The sequence below is a fragment of the Lathyrus oleraceus genome, chromosome 2, assembly GCF_024323335.1.
Source record: "Lathyrus oleraceus cultivar Zhongwan6 chromosome 2, CAAS_Psat_ZW6_1.0, whole genome shotgun sequence".
Lineage (NCBI taxonomy): Eukaryota > Viridiplantae > Streptophyta > Magnoliopsida > Fabales > Fabaceae > Lathyrus > Lathyrus oleraceus.
The window spans coordinates 291,341,620-291,363,077 of record NC_066580.1 but is presented as its reverse complement, the minus strand read 5'-3'; the positions used below and the strand labels follow the sequence as shown (position 1 = coordinate 291,363,077).

Genomic DNA, 21,458 nt, shown 5'->3' with positions numbered 1-21,458 from the left:
CGCCTAATATTATGCAACTAAACTCTCTCCACTAGGCCACTCAACACTATCTGCTGTTGAGATACTATCCTAAATATATGAACTGGAATAAAAAATTTAAAATGAAAACAAAATAAATATTTCCATGGTTTTTTTTTATCTCTGTTAAAAACAGATTAAGCTAAATAAATAAAAAGTAAATAATAATAATAAAAGAAAATAAAAACATATACATTTTTCTGATTTTTGTGCTAAAAACGAAATAAATTAAATAATAAAAGAATTAATTAAAAAAGAAAAAAGAAAATGGAAACAGAAGCTCGTCTCCCTCACTCTCTCTCACCTTACGAGCTCAAACCTTCAGCATCTCACTCGCATCTTTCCATCTCTCACACGAATCCCTCTCTCGCTCTCAACAAACCCCTCTCAATCACTCTCAACTCTCACAATATTTTCAACAACAAGCACATGAGAAAGATAAAAAAGAAAGAAAGAGAAGTACTTACAAAGTGCCACGGCGGTGGTGGTGAAGGACACGAAGAAGCTGGCCTCCAGGTAATTGATTTTGGGATTCTTAGGGTTTCTTCTCAGATTTTCGCCTCCAGCTCTCTGTTGTTCTCTTTACTGATTTGCCTCTCCTCTTTATATTCTGTGAATTAGGGTTACAAATTGGTGCCCTTGTGTTCAAAAGTAACTCTGCAAAGCACTTTGGAGGCTCAGAAATTGGATTGCCCTATCCATGTTAGATTCAAGAAAAGGTATCCTTTCTCCTCTGCTATGACCTCATATCAATTTGGGATGTTTTTGGACTTTGCCCTCTGACTGTTGGTTAATGGTTTTGCACTTTAGGTTTTGCAAATTGACTGATTAATGTGTCCCTTTTTACCGCAGTAAAAAATGGTGAGCTTGGTTGGATGCATCCTCGTTCATGCTTGGTAGGTTTGAGTTGCAAGGTAACAAATATGGTTCAACAGGTTTTCGGGATGGTAAGTCAACATATCTCATGGCTTGGTACATAGCCATTCCATAGCAGCAACAGATGTGGTACCAGTAGGTGTTTGTAGTCTTGTCACATGGTTTCACAATGTTTAGCTTGGGTTGTACTGCAAATTATTTGTTGTGTTCATGAACTTTGTGTGTGGCTGGAACTGAACCACCTTTGTTCTGTCTGAAGTCATTTTCAACAATGCTGAAAGCTTGTAGTAAGATCCTTCAGATTTGAAAACCTTAACATCAATACTTTCAATGTGTTTGTTGGTTTTGCAGGCTGCTGATGCTTGGCGGCAGGACCATGGCTTTGTAGGAATTTGTTGACAAGATATTGTAGCAGCAGTCAAGAATTCATTCGGATATGTTTGGTTTTGATGTGCAGTCACCATTGCCTCTTACTTTTAAATCCAAGACTCCAATATAGCTAAAACAGTTGCACCATTGCAGCTTGAAATGATGATGTACCACTCAGATTTTTGTCTGTAGCATTGGACCCTGAATCCAGGATATCTCCTGTTTTTGCCTTTCCTGAAGTTACGGTCTTAACATTACCGATAGACTGATTCCGCTTTATAACAGGAACTTTTTTTCTTTAAAAGGTATTTGTTTTTTTTAGAAATGCTTTCAATCTTGGCTGGATCTAAGGATGATGCAATTAATGCTTCCATTGCTTTGTTTTTAGAGACCTCGTGCCCAGTATCAACCAGAGAATCCCTCTCTTCATCCAACTGTTTTTCTCTGGATGAACCAAACGTCCCACGAATCCTGGTTCACCTTGGGGCGCTCCACCACCATCAATCAGCCTAATCTGCTGCTCCTGTGTAGGTTGTTGATTGTCAATAGAAGCTTCTTTTGGAGAATTGCAATTTGTGGAATTTGAACTAGCTTCATGTTTGTCTTGACGCGCTCCACCACTATCAATCAACCCAATATGCTGCTCTTGTGTAGGCATGGCATGAACATAAACATGGTTGGCCAAGGATAACTTGCAAATGAAGCACTCATGATGGAAGCAAGCAAACATGAACAATGGAGTGATGGATTAAGGTTCATGAATCAATTTTCTTGAGTTCTGAATTCCTTACTGTTTCGAAAATTTGGATGTCTGAAACTCTTGGGAAATTTAATGAATGGCTTTGTTATTTTGCAGGGTGTTGTTATGTTAACACAAGTTGGCGGCTAACCTCAACTTTTACTTCACCATTCCGCTTCTGTTTCGATAGGTAAAGACCAAAGTATTCCGCTTGAGCGCCAAAACCTTACACTGCCATTTTCCTGATGCTGGTGTAGATTGACTGTTGCAGCCTGAATTCAATGACAATGTGTTTTATTTCATTTGCACTTAACCTGCCTTTTTTGTGTGCATTACTGTAGGAACAACTGTTGGTTTTGACGGCGTGCATCATCTATATGTGCTACATGAGATGCTTTGGACTCGTTATCTTCTTGAGCATTACTGGATGAGACATCCACCTCCACGGATGATGACAAATTTCAGGTATAGTAGCCGGGAGTGGTTGTGGGTTGTCAGAATAATCTCCGTCCACAGGCGGAACTGAAGCATTTTGATTGCTTCAGTTCTGCTCCGCTACAGTTTCAAGCTATTGTCTTGAGTTACCTGCATGTATGCTGGTCCCTCCATTTCTCACTTTCACTTTCCCTTCAGGAATAGTAGTAGCAGCCACACCATTCTTATTAGAACTCATTCCTATTCTACTTGGAACAGAATGCCTTCTTGTACCAGAAGCTGGGAAAGAAAGCTGCTTCTTAGCAGGAGTACTTGGCACTTTGCTTTTAGTCTTTGCAACCTTTGCAGGTGAGCTTACATCTTCTTTCTCCGGAGATATCGCAATGCTATGTCTTCGATTAGTTTCGGAATTCTTGTTGAACACGGACTTTGAATCACCATCACCACCCCAAGAATCAGTGGTTGATGTTTTTTTGCTTTTCCTTTAACAGGTGCTGGAAGTACGCTCCTTGAAGCTAGAGTTTGATGACTTGGTTTTTGGCTTGTAGGAGAGTTTTTACTATCTTGATTTTGATCTCTTAGAGCATACAATTTGGAGATTTCTCCAACTCACATAGTGTGATTTGCAGCACCTTTTGCTGATTTATGATTCTCTTCATCCTTTGTGTGAACTATCAGAAGGAAAATCCTTACCGACAATAACATTACCACCATCCGATGGACTAATTCTATCTACATTTACAGTAGATGAAGGGGCGGAATTCACATTAGTAATTCCAGATGATACAGTTGTAGGCCCATTGGCAATAGCTGGAACAGTGCTTGTTCCAGAACTTTTTTTCTAGCCTTTGTCCCTTGCGAACCTGGCAAAGGAGGCACACCCTTTGAAGTTTCTTGGTTATGACTTGGTGTGGATGGTTGGACAAGGTATGCACCAAGTGATTTGCACAAGTTTGAAGGAATTTTGGAATGACAAAAGGCAAAAGTCAATTGTTGACCGAAGTCAACAAATGGTCAAAATGTGTTTTCTTTATGATTTCTTTGTAAATGGATATTCAATGGACAATTGTGGGTGAATGAATTTGGGTTGACTTTGGTCAAAGTTGACCAAAAAGTCAACTGTTGACCAAAGTCAACAGTTGGTCAAAAATGCCAAATTTTGTATTTTCTTGTATGGAATCAAATGTAATAAATTGAAATGGATTAGCAAAATGGTTTGAAGTTGGTTTTCAAAATTGGTTTAGTCATGACTTGAATGTTTGACTTTTGAAAAGAAAATAACCTGACTGATAATGTGTATGAACAAAACCAATGAAATAAGACCATAAGGTTAGGGTTTTGGCATAGTATCCATGAACCAATAACATGACTAGAAAGTGGCTTGAAACACAAGAAACCTGTTTTTTTTCAGATGTCCCAGACTATAGATATATTCACACTCACAACACCATGACTTTGGATCAAAACCACAATCCTCATACAAAACCAAAGTAAAGCTAGGCCAAGCATGCCAAACAAACATAAAAATTCAGGATCAAAATCGGGGTATGACAGCTGCCCCTATTTAAGCGTCTTCAACTAGAGAAAATGAAGCAGGACGTTCTTCATATGATCATAGTGGGAGATGATTAAATACTAAGAAGACCCGAATTTTGATCCTGAATCCCCATGAAATAGTTTACAATGTCTGTCAGAATCGGCAAAGAAGCAATCTCGAAAGAAGAGTCCGTCTGGTACGGTGAAAATCGGCCTGAGTACCGAAACAGAAAGTTGACCTGGATACCAAAATAAATGGTAACACAGGAATACCCATGGCCTGAACGCCACACATTAGTCTGAACACTAAGCATTGGAATATGAGAGTATCAATGTTGGTCTGATCACCGGAAATCTGGTCTGAACTCCACTTCGATCTGGAAATCGGAAACTGGCTTGAATGCCACTTCGGTCTGGATACCGGGAACTGGCCTGGACGCCACTTCGGTCTGGATACCGAGAACTGGCCTGGACGCCACTTCGGTCTGGATACCGGGAAAACTGGCCTGAATGCCACTTCGGTCTGGATACCGGGAACTGGCCTGGAATGCCACTTCGGTCTGGATACCGGGAAAACTGGCCTGAATGCCACTTCGGTCTGGATACCGGGAACTGGCCTGGACGCCACTTCGGTCTGGATACCGGGAAAACTGGCCTGAATGCCACTTCGGTCTGGATACCGGGAACTGGCCTGGAATGCCACTTCGGTCTGGATACCGGGAAAACTGGCCTGAATGCCACTTCGGTCTGAATACCGGGAACTGGCCTGGAATGCCACTTCGGTCTGGATACCGGGAACTGGCCTGGAATGCCACTTCGGTCTGGATACCGGGAAAACTGGCCTGAATGCCACTTCGGTCTGGATACCGGGAAAACTGGCCTGAATGCCACTTCGGTCTGGATACCGGGAACTAGCCTGGACGCCACTTCGGTCTGGATACCGGGAACACTGGCCTGAATGCCACTTCGGTCTGGATACCGGGAACTGGCCTGGAATGCCACTTCGGTCTGGATACCGGGAAAACTGGCCTGAATGCCACTTCGGTCTGGATACCGGGAAAACTGGCCTGAATGCCACTTCGGTCTGGATACCGGGAACTGGCCTGGACGCCACTTCGGTCTGGATACCGGGAAAACTGGCCTGAATGCCACTTCGGTCTGGATACCGGGAACTGGCCTGGAATGGCACTTCGGTCTGGATACCGGGAAAACTGGCATGAATGCCACTTCGGTCTGAATACCGGGAACTGGCCTGGAATGCCACTTCGGTCTGGATACCGGGAACTATCCTGGAATGCCACTTCGGTCAGGATACCGGGAAAACTGGCCTGAATGCCACTTCGGTCTGGATACCGGGAAAACTGGCCTGAATGCCACTTCGGTCTGGATACCGGGAACTGGCCTGGACGCCACTTCGGTCTGGATACCGGGAAAACTGGCCTGAATGCCACTTCGGTCTGGATACCGGGAATTGGCCTGGAATGCCACTTCGGTCTGGATACCGGGAAAACTGGCCTGAATGCCACTTCGGTCTGGATACCGGGAACTGGCCTGGAATGCCACTTCGGTCTGGATACCGGGAACTGGCCTGGAATGCCACTTCGGTCTGGATACCGGGAAAACTGGCCTGAATGCCACTTCGGTCTGGATACCGGGAAAACTGGCCTGAATGCCACTTCGGTCTGGATACCGGGAAAACTGGTCTGAACACCACAAGTTCTTCGTCCTGACTGTTGAGAACTTCTTCGATCTGGAAATCGGGAAAACTGGTCTGAACACCACAAGTTCTTCGTCCTGATTGTTGAGAACTTCTTCGATCTGGAAATCGGGAACACTGGCCTGAATGCCACTTCGGTCTGGATACCGGGAACTGGCCTGGAATGCCACTTCGGTCTGGATACCGGGAAAACTGGCCTGAATGCCACTTCGGTCTGGATACCGGGAACTCTGGCCTGAACGCCACTTCGGGAAAACTTTCGATCTGAAAATCGGGAAAGACTGGCTTGAATGCCACTTCGGTCTGGATACCGGAAACTTCTTCATGTCTATCAGCATCGGCGAAGATAACAAAACAGTGATAAATGAGCCGGTACGCATGCCAAAGACCCATGCTGGGGATAACAATCGAAAGATTGACCAAAGAGTGCATGAGATATATTATCTATAGCCGTCAAAACGTAGATAATACACTCGCATGGAAGATTATCCATAACCGGGTTGCAGGTTGTTAAATGAATAATCGACCGAAAAGAAAGGCATCAGGGTACCAGGACTAGGCATGCAAAAGATGACCAATCAAAAGAGGATAAAGTTGCTTACTCGGATCAAGTATCCAAAAAGAAGGGGAAGACCCAATGGGGACAATACTGCTTGACCAAGGCAAGTATCCAGAGGGGAAAAGAATATCAATACCGCCAACTGGGTACTGATAACCGCAAAGAGGGGATTACATCTACCGGTTAGTAGGCAGAAAACCACAGAAAAGTAACCAGTCATCGATAGGATGAGCACAAAGGGTTAACTCCAACAAGGGGATGAAAGTGGGATTTTACAACTACCAGCTATTAGGTAGAAAACCACAAAGATAGGACTTACAACTACCGGTTCGTTGGTAGAAGACACAAACAGCATGAACCACAAAGGCTACCTCTGCTAGGGGGTGAAAGTGGGATTTTACAACTACCAGCTTGTAGGTAGAAAACCACGACGATAGGACTTACAACTACCGGTTTGTAGGTAGAGGCCCACAAATTCCGCTGAGGATGAGATGAATGAGTGCCGGTTAGTGAGCAACCATTCATTTATGCCCCAGAGAAGTACAAGAGACAGCGAACAAGAAGCCAATTTAGGATCGATCCAAAAAGGCAAACTGAATCAAGACTCATCCTAATGAGGAAAGAACTCAATAGGGAAAACCCATCCCATTATGGAGGGAACGAAAGCAACCGTCATCCACGAGGATGTATCTCGGTGGGGAGCGCAGAAGGAATGGTGGACATTTTTTGCTTAAGGGGTCGACTCTATATGGAGAGATCAGACACGCCCACATATGCTAGGGGAATGGACCCAAGCTTTGCAAGATGCTGCCAACTTCGAGGAGTAACACTGCTGGGGATACCCACTCAACTAAGGAGCCACCTGTTGGGAAAGCACCAACCTCTCAACCATGTTGATGAACCCAATTCTGAAGTCGATCCAATGGCGCGATGCTAAACTCTTTCCAACAAACCAATCTCGGTTGGTCGCCACGGCCTAGGGCTAATGGATATGTTTGCAATGTTGATGCATGAGTTTTTTTTCCTTGTTTTACACAATGCTCCATGATCATGGAAATGCTATGCACTAACGATGCAATATTCTATGCTTATCTAAATGATGAATGCATAAACACACGTCTCCTCCAGAGACAACACCGGGGAACTCCAGGAACTGTGCTGAGGATCCTATAACCATGTCAACTTCCATCCTGCTGGGGAAAGACAAACCTTGCTGGGGATGCACTCCCTCGAACCCGAACTGCTTGGAGATTACCCTGCTAGGGGAGGCAACCCATTCTTATCTCTACTGGGGATGATTTTCTCCGAACCCGATCCGCTTGGGGATTACCCTGCTAGGGGAAAACCATCAACACAAACCCTACTGGGAAGGCAGTAACCTTCAGGCTCGCTGAGGAGACACTGATCTCAAATCTGTTAGGGAGGTAACCCCCTCACACCCACTGGGGAAATACAGCTCATTGGACACGGAACACCTGTCGAGTCGCCGAACAGCGACATCCATCGTCCACCCACAGTGTCGGCTTTCCTCTTTTGAGAACACCCAGACTCGCCTAGACTCCTCTGATTCATCCCACGAAGATCGAATTCCTGGGATTCATACAAACTTTCCGGTCCTTAGACTTTGAAGAGTCTTCTTGATTAACTTTCCAGGATTGTCGTCGTAATCCTTCACTGTCTTTTCACCGTTCAACTATCTCTTGCCCCTGATCAGGCTCTGCAGCAGAGATCGTTAGATAAAAGCGTGCCCCAGGTATGCCCTAGGTGTTCCGATATTTCAACGCCTAAGTCACTCAAATTTCCGAATAAGATTTCCAGATTTCAACCTCATAAGCATGCATCGGAAGGGACCTCTATGTTTCAAAATGCAAATATTCTTATCAAAATAAACAGATGTTTTCGTAATCAGAATGGTAATGACACAAAAATAAAATTTACTTGACCGAACACACGCTTTATTGACTGGAATAAAAGATGGCTCACAACCGAGCAACACACAGGAAGCAAACCCTGGAAAGAGGTGATTGCACACAACAGAAAAAACTCTATCCTTGTGGCAATGTGAAACCATGATCTTATCGGGTTCCAACTCAGTTACACCTCATATGTCCTCAAGACTTTCCGCACTTTCTGTCTTCTGAACAAGATGCTTCCGATTGGTCTCTGTTGGAGATTCTCCAAGTCATCATGAGCACAAACGATCATGCTAGACGCAGTTGTTCGCTTCATTCCCTCTTTTGCCTGGACCGCCCTTTCGGGTTTCAGTCCACCGGGATACCCTTTTTTGCCCAAGTCGCCCTTGTGGGGTTTTCGACTTGCCGGGTGTACAGTTCTTTTCATTTTGTCCCTAATTTTTGCCCGAACCTTTTCTCTCTTTTTTTGGTTCGCCGGGATGCCCTTTTTTGCCTGGACTCTTTTATTCTTTTTGTCCAGCGGGTCTCTTTTTCACGAAGTATCTTTTAACTGCGTCCGCATTCACAGGGGATGGAAAATCCTCATCATCCGTGGTCGTCAGCAACAAGGCTCTGTCAGAGAAAACCCTTTTTGACCACGAACGGACATTCATAATTGTTTATCCACTTGCCCCACGATCGTCTTGAGGAGGAAGGATCCTTTTCAACACCACATCTCTTCCATGCTACCCACGAGGTCGCACTTCTCGGTCAACAACACGCTTCATTTACTGGGTACAACTGCCCCATGACAAGTAACTGTCAGCCTCTTTTCTCAACCAGGCTCAACGCGTTATACCGAGTCCTCATCCACTCGCCCTCTTCTAACTTCTCATCCATCCGGACTCTTTACAATGAAATCTAGCCTCCAGCAGGCAATATCACTTCCATCCCATACCGCATGAGGAAGGCGTTGCCCCAGTAGATGCACGTACCAAAGTACGACACTCAGGATACCAACTTCGTATTCAGCCACTATCATTGGTGCGTTCACATGTTATCGGGGAAGCACTAGCTCACTCTCTTTAAGCTCTCCCCATCAGACATCAAAACCCGTTCGGATTCGGGGTCAGGCCCCTCCTCCGGGATCGGTCACTCTCAATCTTTCGATTCGAGTACCTCGAGATGTCCTCATCAGGGACTTCAGACTTCCTTGGTTGACAATCATCAATGGGCTGTTGGGCGAGATAACCATATAATACCCTCCTCTTGGTTGCTTTCTAGGAGGTATACTGAATATCGTATTCAGTCGACATCACTTGCCCTCTCGCAACCCGTCCGTTCGATGCTAGCTCCTCAAGCACATACTTGATCAGATCCATTTTGGACATCCACAAGGTGGTATGAACCAGCATACACTGTCTCAATCGGCGAGCAGCCTATGCCAAAGTACATCAAGTTTTCTCGAGCAGTGAGTGTATTGTTTCACAGTCGATAAACTTTTTGCTTAGGTAAATTGCGTGCTCTTTTCGATAAGACTAGTCATACTGACTCAATACGCACCTCATAGACCAGATTAGCAGTCGTTTCTTCCCCGGAAGGTATCAGAATCAGAGGTTCCTGCTACTCCTTTTTTTTTCATGCCCCTTGGCAGTCCTCATTCCACCTGACCATTTGATTTCTTTCTTTTTTTTTTGTTTATTTTTGGTTCAGGCGTTTCTAGTACTTTTTTTTTTTTTTTTTTTGCAGGATCGACCTCGACTCCTCTTTCGTTTGCAACATGCCTCGGCAGCTTGCTGGACAGCACTCTATAAGTGCGCTAATTCGAACTCAACAGTATGAGTTATCTCTATCTGTCAAACAACTTGGTCCACCGGATGCCCCTCTTCTGCTTGGGACTTTGCCATCATGTCATCAACATGGCATTTGCTTTCACGATGAATCATATCATGAAACAAAGTCACCCTAGACTTCTGATACTTGGCACCGGCCTTCTCGATACTGAACGACATCACCTTATAACCAGAAGGTGCCCCTTGTGTGATGGACATGGTTTACGTCATATCATCTGGCAACAGTTCAATCTGGTCTCGGCCAAGAAGCCATCCATGAAGATAAACTGAGCATTATAATCAATCCAATACCTCGTTGTGACGTACCGGGAATTCATCTTTCAGATTAGCTCAGCTCACATCTCGACAGTCCACACACATTCTCATCTTTCAGCACCGGTTTCCGCTTCCCTGGAGGACAGTCTTCTCTCCATGGTAACTCGTGCCTCCACAACATCGGTATCTTACCTTGGTGTATCTAGATACAACCAGGCGCACATATACCATCCTGTTCTTGACTTGCCTCTGAAGCGGCCTCAATATTCGCTTTCTGACCTCGGCGGTACTTGGGATGACAATCTCGACTCGCTCCTCGTGTGGTTGAATCACCTTCTCCTCTTGTTTCAACAACCTGGCTAATTCCAGCAGATCACAATCTTCTTCGCCTTCTTCTTCGGCATGATAGATCGGATTGTCGAAGTCATACAAAGGTGTAACCAAATTGTTATTGATGAGATCAGGAGGGTAATCACTTTTGAGGTTGGAACGAGACAAGTTCAAAAGAAAAAACGAAAAACATTGCCATTTTTATTTTCTTTAAACTGTAAAAAACGAAAAACAGGGAACACCGCTTTTAATCACAAAAACATCCATTTATTACTGATGCAAAACGTTGCAAAATGAAACACATGAGATGGCCCTTACAATGGACCAGTACGTTTCGGGCAAAACGTATGGCTTTCATGCAAACAACAATTGAAACACAGAAATACTACACTTCCGGATGAGTGACAGTGATGCTTTTGGAGGCCTTCCAGTTTCCTGGTACGCACGACTTTATCCACAGCTCGAGCTCGCGGTCGCGGTCGATCTCTTCACTCACTGAACAAGCATGATCAGAATCCAGCATTCCTGCACTGACAAAGATGTACGGTGGACGACGTCCTCTGTTTGGTCTAGACGACTCTTGATCTGGATAACCAATCCCGAACATGTCTGCCTTTACCACTATGTCGATGATCCTGCCCCAACCTCGGGCCTCTTGGTTCTTCACCACCTCTAGAGCTTGTTTATAGGAAGAAATGGACAACTTCTTCTCTTTCTCGACAACAAGAGCGCTCTCCACCTGGATGGTTTTGATTGCTTGACTGGGTATTTCAAGTTTTCCAATGTCCATTTCTACTTCTTTCATCTTCTGGGTCGTGTCTCCCATCAATACACACCCCTCTGTGGCAACGGCCGCACAACCATTATCAATAACAGGGGAAACTCCATCCTGCACTAGAGGTTCTGGGACCACAGACATGGGAACCTTTAACTGATCTTCCTCAGTCATCTCCATTCCTTTCTTGACCTTTTTCACCATCTTCATTTTTACAGGACCCTGCCTGGGTACAGGGTTGACATCCCCCTCCATGATCTGTGCCAAACTGATGATCTTGGAGTCCACCAAGTCTTGGACAACATGCTTGAAAGCCCTACAACCCTCAACACTGTGCCCGGGTGCCTCAGAATGGAACTCGCACCTGGCATTCTCATCATAGTTTGGAAGCCTCCGCTGCTGTTCTACAGGAATCAAAATCCTCGGCCGAACTAATCCCAGATCTCTCAATCTCCTGAACAAAAGGGTATAAGTCACAGGTGGTTCCTCAAACTGACGATCCTCCTTCTTCTTCCTCACCTGGCTCTTAGCTCTCGGTGCCTTCTGTTGAAGTGGTGGTTGTTGCCGGGGTACAGGTGAGTTACCAACAAGAGTGGTTACAGCAACATCATAAGGATGATAACGATCCTTACTGCGTTCTTTCTTTGCTGGCACACCACTTGACTCAACCTCCTTTTTGAGCGGACCACTGTCAGAGAGTTTCTTTGCTACCGAGCCAGAGGGATTTGTTACATCGGATGATGAAGCCTTTCCCTGAACTTTCTCCTTGATCATCCAGCTCTCAATCCTTTCCAATCTCTCAGACATGGCTTTCTGCCCCAAGGCAAGCCCTTGCACAATACTGAACAATCCCCTCATCATCTCTTTCAGTTCAAGGATGTCGGCGTTGGGAAGATCCATCAGCTTGGATTTGTTGAGTCTGACTGTATGTCTGAATGGAAGAGCTATGCGTACCGGTTGACACCTACAAAACAGCAAATGGGTTAGTATGACTCACACATGCAATGTCTATCCGTACCAGGAATATTCCTTTGATTTTGGTTTCACAGAGACAAATAATTTTTCAACAATAACATTCTGACATCTGGATATCTCTCAACCAGAATCTTAATCAAAAAGTGGACCCTGAGTACGGATAGACACGAGTTGAATGCAGATGAATGCGATGCAAATGCATGAATGCAAGTCACTGCGCCACCAAGTCATCTGAAGACCCATTCTCTGAACTAGTCACAGTCATCGGGACTAAGTCACCATAAATCCGACTTGGGGAGTTCCGAAATAAACGGAACTAGAGATTACATCACTATCATCACAGGAACATCCACTGAACGGATGACAGTCAGATCCTCTGAACAGGTACTCTCAAATTCAACCCGGGGATCCGAAATAAACGGAACCCGCTGATAAACCACGGACAGAACTCCGGCGTCCCAAAAATAAAAGTCCATAAATTTGGCTGAACCAAAGTCACCATCACAGCACCACTGGCAGAAACCGTATCTGTAGAGATCAAACCCTCCCCTCACTGGTAGGTTCTAAGAACAGAAGTTTGCCAGCTTCAGCCCTTCAGTCGAGAATAATACGTTTACCACTGAAGGTTTGGCATTATTACGGGATAAAAGACCTCTGCCGACTCCCCTCAACAGGATATCCTAAAGCAAGTTCCCAGTCTCGGGGTCCTCGGATTGAGCAGCGAGAATGCGCCCACCAGAGCTAACATAATCACGTCTCGGAGGAGAGGCCTCGACTGAGTTCTCGGGAAATGGTCACCAGAGTCGACGATTTCTAAAGGAATATCTGTCGTTATGGAACACCCATAGGACAAAATATATCCAACAGAAACCGCGTCTGGAATGTGGGTCTCATGAACGACTTATCATAGCAACATGCCACGCAAGCCTCATGACTATCCACTCTAACACTTATGTGTATGCTCAAGCCTGGGTAGTGGGCTTATCTCTCATAAAATATCCCAACCCAACAAACCCACAGAACCCACAGATACAACAAACATATGTACATGAATGCAATAAAATAGAGCAGGTAAATACGGAAAGTAAACGACTGTACAAAAGCATAAACACCCAACAAACAAGAAATCTACAAAAGCTAGGAGGGACTCGCTTAGGGAAACCGTATACTCCCCAGCAGAGTCGCCAGCTGTCGCAACCCGAAAAATACGGTATGCGAAAAAACAACCGGCGAAGAAAGAAATGACAGAAGAGTCGCCACCGTGCGTTATTTATCCCAAAGGAGGGAAAGGAAACGCTCGAAGTAAACCTGGAGAAAGGAAAGGAAAAGACAAGGTCTCGCAACCAAATCTTGGGTTCGGGAGTCGATTATGCGAAGGGAAGGTATTAGCACCCCTACACATCCGTAGTACTCTACGGGATCCACTCTTGTTTGTTTCTTGTCTAAAGGGTGTATGTTTATCTAATGTACTATTTACTAAAAGAAGGGGTCAAAGAAAATGACTCGCACGGATGTCGCATCCACTGCATACGTATCTCATCTGAATATGAGAATCAGAGTCTTCGTAGCTCGGCTACCTATGGGTGAAAGATAAGTGTGATCGCTAAGACATCGCGTCTTATGCCTACGTATCTCATCTGGAATGAGAATCAGAGCAAAACGTAGTTCAACTAACTACGGGAACAAGGGTCTCGATTGCAACTAGGGCAAGAGAAAGGGAAAGTCTCGATCGCAACGAGGGCGAGAGAAAGGATCGCAACGAGGGCGAAAGCAAACAAGGATTAGTTGTTAGTTGTTAGTCAAACTCGGCAAGACATCGCATCTTGTGCCTACGTATCTCATCTAAACATGAGAATCAGAGTTTTCGTAGTTCGGCTCACGCACGCCAAACAAAACATGACACCTACACACAAAAAGGTGGCAAACATGGAGCCCGACTGCCAATCACTGGACTTACATCAGCATCCGAACCAAAACACACACAAAAGGGCAAACGTGGAGCCCTACTGCCAATCACTGGACTTACATCAGCATCTGAACCCAACAAACTTACACTGGAACCCGAATGCCACTCGATGGACTTACATCAGCTTCCAAGCACACAACAAGCACAAACAAACAGCAAATCGCTAAGGGGTCGGGAACTCGAGCCTAGCAACTGTCAGACAAACACACACAAAAAAGGGAAAAGTTCCCGGAGAGGTCTCGCACGACCTCCTGCCTACATACCTCGTCTGGAACAAGGATCAGGACGATGTAGTTCCCCTTCATAGGCGTTGCCATCTGAATATGGACTTACAAAGGAGGACACCAGTTGTGTCAGAGGAGAGTGGGCGATGTGTTCACGTCCTAGCAGTAGGTGTCGCAGCTCGCTGAATCGAGTCTTAGGCAGTTACCTTTTTGCAATAGGACGGACTGACATGCCACAAGATTGGAGACGCACAGAAGGTCTAAAAAGAAATGGGGAAGCTCTGCCCTAGAGTTGTCATGCAATGTGTACTTAAGTGTTTAGGATTTACAAATGGGAATATCTACCTAATGTTAGCATGCAAAGAATATGGGAATTCTACCTATGTTATCATACAAAGGGTTCTATCTAATGGGTGCTACCTAATCGGAACAAGAATCGGCGAATGGAGCAAGGAGAAGTGTTAGGGATAAAGGTAGATGGCGATGCATGAAGCAATCGACTAACAAGGTTGATGGCGATGCAAGAAGCAATTGACTTACAAGGTTGGATGAATACGTGCTGGTTCTGTTAGGTTTTGAAAAATGATTACTCGACGTTGGGTCGAGGTTTTGATCTTGTTTTGAAATGGTTATCGAATGTTCATTTTAATTCTTGTATTAACAGGTGAATAAAGAATGAAAGAATAAATATTATACATTTCATGGGAGAGGGGTACATTTGTTATGAATGGGGGTTGTTCATGGCAGACAAACAATAATAATACATGCCTCATACACCATACAAGTAGGCTACAGTTAATCAAACAATTAAGATATAAACAAGTATATAATCGCATCAAATGATCGAAGAATGAAATAATGAAGCATTAAACAATGTATGAGTGTACGTGCAAGGGACATGTCTCATTGTAAGGAAGCCCAAGAGTAAGCTATGTGAGGTTGATGGCGATGCTTAAAAAAGCAATCGACTTACAAGGGTGTGAAAAAAAGGGCTCGATATTTAATCGAGAAAAGTATGATTTTTATAGTTTAAAAAATGGTTTTGAACTAAACTAAAATACAACAACTATGCATTATTAACAAATGAAATCATGAGTATAATAAACATAAAAAGAAGATATTAACAAAATACTAAGAGGATAAAAAATGCTAAAGGAAGGTAAAATCGAATAATAAGCAAAAAATACCTCACATGAGTATCGAACCCTCTCCACCTAATATTATGCAACTAAACTCTCTCCACTAGGCCACTCAACACTATTTGCTGTTGAGATACTATCCTAAATATATGAACTGGAATAAAAAATTTAAAATGAAAACAAAATAATTATTTCCATGGTTTTTTTTTATCTCTGTTAAAAACAGATTAAGCTAAATAAATAAAAAGTAAATAATAATAATAAAAGAAAATAAAAACATATACATTTTTCTGATTTTTGTGTTAAAAATGAAATAAATTAAATAATAAAAGAATTAATTAAAAAAGAAAAAAGAAAATGGAAACAGAAGCTCGTCTCCCTCACTCTCTCTCACCTTACGAGCTCAAACCTTCAGCATCTCACTCGCATCTTTCCATCTCTCACACGAATCCCTCTCTCGCTCTCAACAAACCCCTCTCAATCACTCTCAACTCTCACAATATTTTCAACAACAAGCACATGAGAAAGATAAAAAAGAAAGAAAGAGAAGTACTTACAAAGTGCCACGGCGGTGGTGGTGAAGGACACGAAGAAGCTGGCCTCCAGGTAATTGATTTTGGGATTCTTAGGGTTTCTTCTCAGATTTTCGCCTCCAGCTCTCTGTTGTTCTCTTTACTGATTTGCCTCTCCTCTTTATATTCTGTGAATTAGGGTTACAAATTGGTGCCCTTGTGTTCAAAAGTAACTCTGCAAAGCACTTTGGAGGCTCAGAAATTGGATTGCCCTATCCATGTTAGATTCAAGAAAAGGTATCCTTTCTCCTCTGCTATGACCTCATATCAATTTGGGATGTTTTTGGACTTTGCCCTCTGACTGTTGGTTAATGGTTTTGCACTTTAGGTTTTGCAAATTGACTGATTAATGTGTCCCTTTTTACCGCAGTAAAAAATGGTGAGCTTGGTTGGATGCATCCTCGTTCATGCTTGGTAGGTTTGAGTTGCAAGGTAACAAATATGGTTCAACAGGTTTTCGGGATGGTAAGTCAACATATCTCATGGCTTGGTACATAGCCATTCCATAGCAGCAACAGATGTGGTACCAGTAGGTGTTTGTAGTCTTGTCACATGGTTTCACAATGTTTAGCTTGGGTTGTACTGCAAATTATTTGTTGTGTTCATGAACTTTGTGTGTGGCTGGAACTGAACCACCTTTGTTCTGTCTGAAGTCATTTTCAACAATGCTGAAAGCTTGTAGTAAGATCCTTCAGATTTGAAAACCTTAACATCAATACTTTCAATGTGTTTGTTGGTTTTGCAGGCTGCTGATGCTTGGCGGCAGGACCATGGCTTTGTAGGAATTTGTTGACAAGATATTGTAGCAGCAGTCAAGAATTCATTCGGATATGTTTGGTTTTGATGTGCAGTCACCATTGCCTCTTACTTTTAAATCCAAGACTCCAATATAGCTAAAACAGTTGCACCATTGCAGCTTGAAATGATGATGTACCACTCAGATTTTTGTCTGTAGCATTGGACCCTGAATCCAGGATATCTCCTGTTTTTGCCTTTCCTGAAGTTACGGTCTTAACATTACCGATAGACTGATTCCGCTTTATAACAGGAACTTTTTTTCTTTAAAAGGTATTTGTTTTTTTTAGAAATGCTTTCAATCTTGGCTGGATCTAAGGATGATGCAATTAATGCTTCCATTGCTTTGTTTTTAGAGACCTCGTGCCCAGTATCAACCAGAGAATCCCTCTCTTCATCCAACTGTTTTTCTCTGGATGAACCAAACGTCCCACGAATCCTGGTTCACCTTGGGGCGCTCCACCACCATCAATCAGCCTAATCTGTTGCTCCTGTGTAGGTTGTTGATTGTCAATAGAAGCTTCTTTTGGAGAATTGCAATTTGTGGAATTTGAACTAGCTTCATGTTTGTCTTGACGCGCTCCACCACTATCAATCAACCCAATATGCTGCTCTTGTGTAGGCATGGCATGAACATAAACATGGTTGGCCAAGGATAACTTGCAAATGAAGCACTCATGATGGAAGCAAGCAAACATGAACAATGGAGTGATGGATTAAGGTTCATGAATCAATTTTCTTGAGTTCTGAATTCCTAACTGTTTCGAAAATTTGGATGTCCGAAACTCTTGGGAAATTTAATGAATGGCTTTGTTATTTTGCAGGGTGTTGTTATGTTAACACAAGTTGGCGGCTAACCTCAACTTTTACTTCACCATTCCGCTTCTGTTTCGATAGGTAAAGACCAAAGTATTCCGCTTGAGCGCCAAAACCTTACACTGCCATTTTCCTGATGCTGGTGTAGATTGACTGTTGCAGCCTGAATTCAATGACAATGTGTTTTATTTCATTTGCACTTAACCTGCCTTTTTTGTGTGCATTACTGTAGGAACAACTGTTGTTTTTGACGGCGTGCATCATCTATATGTGCTACATGAGATGCTTTGGACTCGTTATCTTCTTGAGCATTACTGGATGAGACATCCACCTCCACGGATGATGACAAATTTCAGGTATAGTAGCCGGGAGTGGTTGTGGGTTGTCAGAATAATCTCCGTCCACAGGCGGAACTGAAGCATTTTGATTGCTTGAGTTCTGCTCCGCTACAGTTTCAAGCTATTGTCTTGAGTTACCTGCATGTATGCTGGTCCCTCCATTTCTCACTTTCACTTTCCCTTCAGGAATAGTAGTAGCAGCCACACCATTCTTATTAGAACTCATTCCTATTCTACTTGGAACAGAATGCCTTCTTGTACCAGAAGCTGGGAAAGAAAGTTGCTTCTTAGCAGGAGTACTTGGCACTTTGCTTTTAGTCTTTGCAACCTTTGCAGGTGAGCTTACATCTTCTTTCTCCGGAGATATCGCAATGCTATGTCTTCGATTAGTTTCGGAATTCTTGTTGAACACGGACTTTGAATCACCATCACCACCCCAAGAATCAGTGGTTGATGTTTTTTTGCTTTTCCTTTAACAGGTGCTGGAAGTATGCTCCTTGAAGCTAGAGTTTGATGACTTGGTTTTTGGCTTGTAGGAGAGTTTTTACTATCTTGATTTTGATCTCTTAGAGCATACAATTTGGAGATTTCTCCAACTGACATAGTGTGATTTGCAGCACCTTTTGCTGATTTATGATTCTCTTCATCCTTTGTGTGAACTATCAGAAGGAAAATCCTTACCGACAGTAACATTACCACCATCCGATGGACTAATTCTATCTACATTTACAGTAGATGAAGGGGCGGAATTCACATTAGTAATTCCAGATGATACAGTTGTAGGCCCATTGGCAATAGCTGGAACAGTGCTTGTTCCAGAACTTTTTTTCTAGCCTTTGTCCCTTGCGAACCTGGCAAAGGAGGCACACCCTTTGGAGTTTCTTGGTTATGACTTGGTGTGGATGGTTGGACAAGGTATGCACCAAGTGATTTGCACAAGTTTGAAGGAATTTTGGAATGACAAAAGGCAAAAGTCAATTGTTGACCGAAGTCAACAAATGGTCAAAATGTGTTTTCTTTATGATTTCTTTGTAAATGGATATTCAATGGACAATTGTGGGTGAATGAATTTGGGTTGACTTTGGTCAAAGTTGACCAAAAAGTCAACTGTTGACCAAAGTCAACAGTTGGTCAAAAATGCCAAATTTTGTATTTTCTTGTATGGAATCAAATGTAATAAATTGAAATGGATTAGCAAAATGGTTTGAAGTTGGTTTTCAAAATTGGTTTAGTCATGACTTGAATGTTTGACTTTTGAAAAGAAAATAACCTGACTGATAATGTGTATGAACAAAACCAATGAAATAAGACCATAAGGTTAGGGTTTTGGCATAGTATCCATGAACCAATAACATGACTAGAAAGTGGCTTGAAACACAAGAAACCTGTTTTTTTCAGATGTCCCAGACTATAGATATATTCACACTCACAACACCATGACTTTGGATCAAAACCACAATCCTCATACAAAACCAAAGTAAAGCTAGGCCAAGCATGCCAAACAAACATAAAAATTCAGGATCAAAATCGGGGTATGACACATACCACACACAAAAAATATGCAAAAGGTGTGGCCTAATCTCATCCATACTCATGTTAATCTTTCAATCAACTAGCATTAGGACTTTGAGATGTCATTGGCCAATTGGAAATGAGTGGATGAAGAAGGGGAATTAGATGAAGAGGGAAAAGGATGAATGAGATCACAAATTGATCAAAGGAGGACTTTTACCAAATTAATATTATTCATTCATTTTGGGAGATGGAATGTACATTCCATCAATCCCCTAAATCCAATAATATTAACTTGACAAAGTCAAATCAACCTTGACCAAGGCCCAACAACAAATAAGAAACTCAATTAAGTTAATACAAATGGTCAACACAATTAAAATGTCATTTATTCAATTAAAAATAATAAAATAATGCATTAAATTCAAATATGTTTTGTCTAAACTCTAAAATCTCATCAAAACACCAAATAAATGGCCATGAGATTTATCATAGGTCAAACAAGGTTAAAGGACCTTGGAGAAAAAATTTCATAATTTTTGGACATTTAAAATATTTTTAAACAATTAAAAACAAATGCAAAATCAATTAATTCATTAAAAATATTAATATTGATCCAAAAAATAATTTTAATTCAGAATATGAAAGAGAAAAATATTTGATATTTTTTGGTGAAAGTCCCATATTTTTTGGATCAATATTAAATTTATTATGAATTATTGAAGAAAATGGAATTACAAGGAAATTCAGAAAATCCAAAAATACGTGGACCATCAGATCTTCCTTATTAATTGAGGTGGCAAATCTGATGATCCAAAACACGCGTTACATGTACACCTGAGTCAACTGCGTGGCACCGTTGGTAATTAAAACAAACACTTCAGATTAAAACGTGGCTTGAGGATCCCGTGGTTTAGATGTGAGACACATCATCGCCGGAGCCAGAGCTCCGGTCATCTTCCCCGGTGAGCTCCACCGGACTGGTTGAGATGAACCATCACCAAATATCAAAACATGGACATGATCCTAAAGAAAAAACATCACTGAGCACGAATATGACCTCCAATTCCTCCAATTCCAAATATATTAAGAGATGTGTGGAACTGAAAAATGAGGTTCATGATCTGAGTTGCTTCGATTTGGCCTCAAGGCAACTCAATCTTCTTGCCTACATTGGTAGGACTTCAGACAACTCAAGAATCAATGGAATTGAGCAATAATTTAAGAGAATCGAAGAGTTTAAAATTTCTGCAAATTACCTTCAATGGAGGTCTGAACTTGATAGATCTTGATCTGAATTATGCTTGGCTTCACTTCACTTGCTTGCAGGAGAGGAATGGAAAGGCTTAGAAGCAATGGATTCCTGGAGAATTGAATTCCAAAACAGTGGAGAGTCAAGCTCAAATTCAAATGAATTTATAAGGGTTATCCTATGAGAGTGAAGGGTTTTCAATGGGGATTCAAAGCTGGCGTGATGTGTGTGTAATTTCTGAGCAAATGGAGCTGTATATATAGCCAAATCCATGTCATATTTGCACACTCTTTTCAACCTTCCTAATTTGGAAAATGATGATAGCATGGTGCATGGGCGCGCATAGGCCCATGAAATGATGGTTTGAAGTCCAAAGTGAATGATCAGATGTGTTGAAGCAAGCTTGGAATGCAAGGCAATTGAACATTGATGCTTGAAGTTGGATCCATGCCAAATGATATCATCCTGTTTAAGCCATGCACATCCTATGCATTTCAAGTCCAAAATGAATGAGT

At 42.6% G+C, this 21,458-nt stretch overlaps 2 long non-coding RNA genes across 2 annotated transcripts; both read left to right on the top strand.

The window, feature by feature from the left end:
• The first annotated feature begins 1,582 nt into the window (after window positions 1-1,582).
• Window positions 1,583-3,069, top strand: LOC127119181 (uncharacterized). Its single transcript, XR_007802701.1, has 5 exons — window positions 1,583-2,016; window positions 2,120-2,192; window positions 2,344-2,593; window positions 2,696-2,785; window positions 2,929-3,069. It is a non-coding gene; the product is annotated as an uncharacterized LOC127119181 (long non-coding RNA).
• A 14,244-nt stretch (window positions 3,070-17,313) lies between these two features.
• On the top strand, window positions 17,314-19,175 carry LOC127119182 (uncharacterized). The gene is made up of 5 exons (XR_007802702.1): window positions 17,314-17,746; window positions 17,850-17,922; window positions 18,074-18,323; window positions 18,426-18,515; window positions 18,659-19,175. It is a non-coding gene; the product is annotated as an uncharacterized LOC127119182 (long non-coding RNA).
• Window positions 19,176-21,458: the final 2,283 nt, after the last annotated feature.